Below are 7,955 nucleotides of genomic sequence, written 5' to 3'. Positions count from 1 at the left end.
AAAAACCTTGCCGTACTCACACAAAAAAATAAATAAATTGAGTGAATTTTTTTTCATTAAAATTTTCTCATGAAAATTTTAACATAAATATTATTCAATTTATTTGCACGTTCTATTGATCAAAACGTTTATTAACAAAAGTCAGTTTCGGTGTAAATACACATAAAGTATGTGTATTTTTGAATAATTTTTATTTAAGAATCCGTTGTTATGTATGTCTTATATTTGATTTTTAACCTACAATATAATTTTTAAAGAACAATAGATCATATTGGATTATTTTATATTTTTCGTTGCATACTATGAACATATTACAATCTTTCAATTCTCTTTACCAGTTTTTTTGAATTCTGTTGAGATATATTCTTCTCTATTGTCTTATCTTAAGTAAGGAGTCTTGATTTCAGTTTGATTTTACTAAAGTTTTAAATTTTTTAAACACAAATAACACTTTATTTGATAAAAAAACATACTCAACTTATATGAATGTAATCATTAATAAAAAAATACAAAGAATCTATTTTTACTCAAAAATTCAATCTTCATAGAACCACACACATCAATATGTATGAGTTCAAGTTTCCTCACAGCTCTTCTCACACTAGCCAAGAGAAAACTAGTCCTATGCAATTCACCAAACTAACAGGCAGTACATATGCATTCACAAGCAGCTAACATAAGCATATCAACAACCATTCCACTCTTTTGCATAAACTTCAAAAAGTAAACATTATAATAGTCAAATATTTTCTGCCATAACTAGATCAAATCATCATTGGCAACGAACGCATATTGATTTACATATTTTAAACTAAACACATACTTATTCTTAATCTTTATTACTAGTACATTTGCAGAATCATAAATAAAACAATAATTATTTTTAAACAAAAGTAAAGAGCCCTTGTCTTACATTTGAAAAACACTCAACAAACTTTACTCTAAGCCAAGAATAAAAAGCATATAAGTTATGAGTTTGATACCTTACTTAGTTTGAACTGGTATTGAGTCTTTTTCTTGAGTTTTCACAACTACCTGATTGTTGTTAAATATAATGCAGAAATTTGTAAGTTACATATTTTTTTGTTTAGTCACATGATCTTTCATGTTTTCAATTATCTAAATTAATTGTCCTAATCTTATAGTTAGTGGGTAAGTGATATATATTTAAGGATCTGTTTATCATGGGTATCTAGTTGCTGATTTTGTGGGTTTATGGTTACAGTTTTAGCGTATAAATTGGTGGCTGGGAATAATAAAATCATGTCAGTTCTTCAGCGTTCTTTTCTCTGCCTAAAACCTGTTTGATAAAAGTCCTGAGTGTTTTTTGATTTGTTGCTCAATCTCTCTTGATTTTGCAGTCAAGCAGAGAAGTTCCTTTGTTTATTTCTAACCAGAATTTTAAAGTTAACATCTGGTATCAGATAAATGTTATTTAGGAGATCGCAAACAACTCCATATGTGTGAGTTCAACTCTTCCCTCGATACTTTAATTTAAAGGGAATGACTATGAACTATGGAATATAAAAATGAAGACTTTCTTCATTTCTCAGGACTTGTGAGAGTTGGTTGAGAATGGTTACAATGAAGCAGGTGTTTCAGCTAAAGTTTTTAAAGAATCCAATAAGAAAGATGTTAAAGCTCTGTTTTTTATTCAACAAGCTGTTGATGGCAACATCTTTTCACAAATTGCAGTTGCAGTGAAGTCTTAAGATACATGGAATGCAATACAAATAGCCTATAGGGGGATTGCCAAGGTCCAATCTGTCAGATTGCAAACACTTAGAAGACAATTTGAGGAGTTCTCCATGAAGGATGGGGAGGCTATGGAGGTTTATTTTTGCAAAATATTGGAGGTTGTTAACTATATACGCAAATATGGTGATCAACTATTAAAGCAAAAGGTTGTTAAGAAAGTGCTACGAAGTCTTCTAAAGAAATATGATTACGTAGTGGTTAAAGAATCTAAAGATTTGAGTCAACTAACAACTCATAAATATTTTGGCTTATTGCAATCTCATGAAGATAGGTCGAACAAATGTGAAGGGCATGGTGCTGAAAATGCATTTCACATAAAGATGCATTTTTAAAAAAATTCTAATGAGTCAAGTAATAAGTAAGGGTATAGAGACTATGTTGGCCATGGACGAAAAGGAGGTAAAGGTGGTGGATGTAGAAGTTATAATCACAGGAAAGATACCAAGAATAATGGTGAAGCTCATAATTAGAAGGCACAATATTTTTATTGTATGAAAATTGGTCATATCACAAAGTTTTGTCGACTCAAAACTGAACAAACAAAATTTACTAAAGAGAAGGAAAATGAAGATGAGACTGAAAGCTTGTTTATGGCTTATGTTGCTAGAAATAAAAGTTTGTTATATATTTATTATATGAACAGCAGCTGCAGTAACCATATGTCAACATATTTGAATGTTTTCATCAATTTTGATAAGACAATCAAGAAACGGGTGAAGATAGGAGATGGTATGGTTCGTGAAGCATGTGAAAAAGAGACTATCAATTGCAAAGATCAAGCACTTACAGTCTCTTTGGATGATAATGACTAGTTATGACACCACAGGTACGGGCATTTAAACTTTAATAACTTGAAATCTTTGTCTAATCAAGCTTTGATGGATAGTTTGTCACTGATTCAGCATGTGAATGATATATGTGAAAGTTGTATGTTTAAAAAATAACATCGAGATGTATTTCCAAAAGGATTGGCAAGGAGAGCATCATATCCCATTGAGCTAGTTATGTCAATTTATGCGGGCCTCTGAGAATTCTTTTACTAAATAACAGTTTATATTTAATTATATTTGTTGATAATTATAGTAGGATGATTTAGGTATATTTTGTAAAAGAAAAATCTGTTGCCTTGTCTATCTTTAAAAAACTTTAAAGTTATGTTAAGAAGCAAAGTGGAAATACTTTGAAGATTTTCATAACTGATTGAAGAGTTGAATTTAATGATTTTTTGAAAATTGTGACATTAAACGACAATTAACAACTAGTTACACACTCTAATAAAATGGTGTGGTGAAGTGAAAGAATAGAAGTATAGTAGTGATAGCAAAGTCCATGTTGAATGCAAAAACTCTTCTAAGATGTTTTTGGGTTGAAACTATTCACATGACTGCTTAACTTCTCAATCGGAGCCCTACATCAGCCTTGCAAAATAAAACATCTTTTGAAGCTTAGAATGGGTAGAAGTCAAAAGTAACTCACTTGAAAGTTTTCGATTGTATTTCTTACGTTCATATTCCCTTTTTAAAAAGACATAACTTTGATGAAAATAGTATCAAATACATATTTGTAGGCTATAGTAATGAAACAAAAGGGTATCGTTTTATGATCATATCACTAAGAAGGTAATTATTAGTCGTGATGTTGTGTTTGATGAGAAAAAGTAGTGGAATTGGTATGTGATACTCGAGCAGCTCTGACTTTGAAAAGTCATATGGTTACATGCAACATGAAGATATTGACTTTGAAAAGACGTTTGCACTGATGGCAAGATTTGACACCCTTATTGTCCTAGTTATAGCTGCACATTATAAATGGAGTGTCTATCAATTTAATATTAAATCAACCTTTTTAAATTATTTTTTAGATGAGGATATATGTGGAATAGTCGTTAGGTTATGAAGTAAAAAGGCAAGAGACAAAGGCGTGCAAATTGATAAAGGCCTTGTATGGCCTTAAGCAAGCTCTAAGGGTTTGGTATGTACGGATTGATGGACATTTCAGCAACAATGATTTTCATAGAAATGCTAGTGAGCCAACCTTGTATGTGAAACAAAGAGGAGTTGATGAGGTACTTATTGTTTACTTTTATGTAGATGATTTAATCTACACTAGCAATAGTCCTTCATTGTTGGTTGATTTCAAAAATTTTGTGATTGAAGAATTTGATATGACTAATTTGGGTTTGATGAGCTATTTTATGGGACTAGAAATATATCAAAGTGATGCTGGATTTTTTGTTTGTCAACAAAAATATGCAAATGATCTTCTTAGCAATTTTAAGATTACAAGATTGCAATCGGGTGAAAACTCCAATGGCAACTAATCAAAAGTCAAGTGTTGAAGATGAGAAAAACATGTTGATGCTCATGTTTATCGAAACTATGTAGGCAACCTACTCTATCTCACTAACACTTGACCGAACATCTTGCAAGCTATTAGTCTCTTGTCCTTTATGTAAAAACCAACAAAAATACACTATACTATGGGGCAGCAAAAAGAGTATTAAGATACTTGAAAGGAACAACTTCATATGGTTTGTTTTATAGCACCGGTAATTTAAATTTATATGGATATTCGGATAGTGATTGGAAATGTTGAGTTGATGGTCACAAAAGCACTACGAAATATGTATTTAGTTTGGAATCAAGTATTATATCTTAGAGTTCAAAGAAACAAGCATCTACAACTTTATCATCATCAGAGGCTGAATACATGGCTGTAATTTCAGCAGCTTATCCGGTAGTGTAGTTGTAAAGTATTTTAGAAGACATAAAGCAAAAGCAAGATGCAACTATGATCTATTATGACAATCAGTCCACCAATGTCATGATAAAGAATCCTATTTATCATAGTTGTATATGACAAATTAAAACTTGACATCATTTTATTAGAGAATTGGTAGCATAATGAAGCATTCAAATTGTATATTGCAATAAAAATGACCAACTAGGTGATATGTTTACAAAACTTCTTCCTTTAATAAAGTTCGAATATTTTAAACAAATGATTGGTTTTATAAACTTGTGTACTATAGGGGAATGTTAAATATAATACAAAAATTAGTAGGTCATATGCTTTCTTTATTTAATTACACGCTCTTTTATATTTTCAATTATCTAAAATAATTGCCCTCTTCTTATAATTAATGGGTAAGTGGTAGATATTTTAGGGATGTGTTTATCATGGGTATCTAGTTGTTAATTTCATGGGTTTATGGTTGTAATTTTAGTGTATAAATTTGTTAGCTGGGAATAATAAAATTAGATTAGTTGTTCAGCATTCTTTTTCTACCTAAAACCTATTTGATAAAAGTCTTGAGTGTTTTCTAATTTGTTGTTCAGCCTCTCTTAATTTTGCAGTCAAGCAGAGAAGTTTCTTTCTTTATTCCTAACCAGAATTTTAAAGTTAACAATTGTCAAGTTTTACTTAAGTTCTGCAATTAACATCTAAGTTGTTAAATAACATATGATATTTGGACATATGACTTGTTCACCCACTGTCCGCATACTTACACAAGAGGCCTCAGTCACTATGAAGAGATGACTTTCCTGTTGTACACACTTCTCAGTAAAATTGACTCTGTGTTGCTGAAGTGGTTGTTGTCATTGTTGAACCTCATTCTTTTTCTGTGGTACTTGATTTTTTATCTTCCACCACACTTTTTACAATCTTGCATTGTACATGCTTTTAACATTTGCTTTCAAGATGGTTGGATTTATCACAACTAACACAAGAAGGATATTTTCCTTTTTTCAATGAATATTTTGAACTTTATGGTTGCTTCCCTTTATTTCCTTAGGACTGAACTTCTTCTTTTGAAATTAAGATCTAAAATTTGTCCCTCTGCCTTATTTCAATCTCAATGATCTCACCATTTCTACTCCTGAATCTTGTTTCTCAAAGTCACATATTTCTTCTATCAAAGACAAAATTTGATTCAAACTTCTCAGGGAGGTTGTTCATCATTTTTTCAACCATTCTCTGATCTTTAAATTTTCATCCAAGTACTCTTATTTGATTAACAAGATTCATAATTCTTGTAAAATACTCTTTAATACTTTCTTCATCATGTATTCTCAATAATTCAAACTCTCTTTTTAGAGTAAGCAATTTCAGATCTCTCACTTTAGCACTTCCTGCATATTCTTCTCTCAAATAGTCTCAAACTTTTTTGGTTGTTTTAAAGGCCACCAGCCTTAGGAAATTTCTTCAAATACTACAAAATAAAGAATTGAAAGAGCTTTAAAATTCCTCATAAACCTTTCTACGTCTTGCGTAATTGTGACAAGGTGGGATTCTCGACAATGGAACTCTTACATACTCCTCGTCCGTAATGCTCCACAGATTATAGGAAAGAAGATAGACTTCTATTCTCGTTGCCGAAAAATTATAATTCTCCTTTATAACTACTGGTGGGGCTGGCAAGTTCACATTCGAAGCCTCTTTTTGCTGGAATGAGGAACATAATCCTTTATGAAAAGATTGAGTGAGAATTTAAGAAAGTTAAAAAGTGGGGAGCAAAATACAAGGAAGAAAGAAAGAAAAGTTGTTAGAAAATTTTTGATTGATATATTTTCAGCATTCATTCAACTCCTTAAATACAAAAATAAACTTAAGGTATAATTGTTAATAAGTGTTGCAACATAAAGTATTAAATCAGTTTTACTGATTATACATGTTCCAAATAGAAAGAAAAAAAAAAAAAAAAAAAAAAGGATTTTACAGATTTCCAACAACTTATAAATCAACACTTTTTTCTTTCAAGGAATTGCTTCCACTTCTCCTTCTAGTGGAGATTTTCTACTTCGCCTCTCTCATTTAGTACTTTTTTGTTTGAGACTATTAAGATTAATAGAACAAAAAATAGAAGAAGCATATGAAGAGCCGAGAAAAAACAAAAGAGAGAAATTAGGGGGAAAGAGACAACGTTGGGTGTGAGGAGTAAAGGCCAAGACTGAGAGTGAAAAAAGAGTTGAGCAGCGTGAGTTACCATGGTAGAGAATCAATAATTTGCTACCCTTTTTTTTAAAAAAAAAAATAGTTAGAATCATGATATTGTAACGATAATTTATCAAAAGTACTTTTGGGTAGAAGCAATTTAACACCCCTTACTATGTCTCCATTGTTAAATGAGAAATCTTATTAGCTTTATAAAGAAGAACAAACAAACAAAAGAAAAGACAAACTTTAAAAATTCCATGAATGAATTTTTCAAGGATATGCAACCTCTAGCAAAGCTTATAGAGTCTTTTAACAAAAGAACTCTAATATAGTTGAAGGATCTGTACATGTCATCTCCAAAGAAAAATTATGGAGATGAGGACTAATGAACTCACTGGAAAAATTAAATATTGAAGAATCATTGGTTGATAATAGAAATGACAATAAGGAAGAAATACAAGCTACGGTGAAAACCAAAAACAATAAATATACAAAGAGCTACCTAAAGAATGGAATTGTGCAAATGTTAATTTTAAGAACAACTTATAAGTGACACATTACGCGGAGTGAAAACTAGGAGTGTATTGAGAAATTAATGGCAATTTGTTGCTTTCATATCCCAAATTGAACCTAAAAATTTTAAAGAATGCAAAAAGGATAAAAATTGAGTAAGTGTCATGCAAGAATAATCAAATCAATTTGAAAGAAAGAAAATATGAAATCTAGTACCTAGACTCAAGGATAAAATCATTATTAGCATTAAATGGGTATTTAGGAATAAAATGAATTAGAATATGGGTAGTAGCTAGATTAACAAAGAAAATTTCTTAATTGTTCAAGTTATGCGAATGATATAATCTTTCGGTGCAGCTAACGAAAATGTGTTTAAAGAATTCTCAAAAAGTATCCCAAAAAAAGTCATACTTGCGTGCTCTCATGAAGATACTCAATTACTTAAAAGACACTCAATCTCTTGGCTAATTGAACATAAAAGAGTAGTAATAATAGAACATGTCAATTTTTGAAAAATATATCTGTTTCTTTAACTTTAAAAGAAAAAAAAAACACTTCAGATTGTCTTGTCTTAAATTTAAATAAAAAAATTAAAAAAAGTATTCAATCATTGCAAACCTGCTTTTCTTTTTCAATTATAATCTACATGTCTTAAGTTTATAAGCCAATTTTTGTTACTACAAAATTGATGGACCAAAAACAAGCATGAAAAAGAAAAAACTAATAAGGAAAATTCTCAGTTTCCT

This window comes from Carica papaya, chromosome 1, assembly GCF_054855325.1.
Source record: "Carica papaya isolate Zhongbai chromosome 1, ASM5485532v1, whole genome shotgun sequence".
In the NCBI taxonomy this organism is placed as follows: domain Eukaryota; kingdom Viridiplantae; phylum Streptophyta; class Magnoliopsida; order Brassicales; family Caricaceae; genus Carica; species Carica papaya.
Note: the sequence above shows the minus strand (reverse complement) of the source record.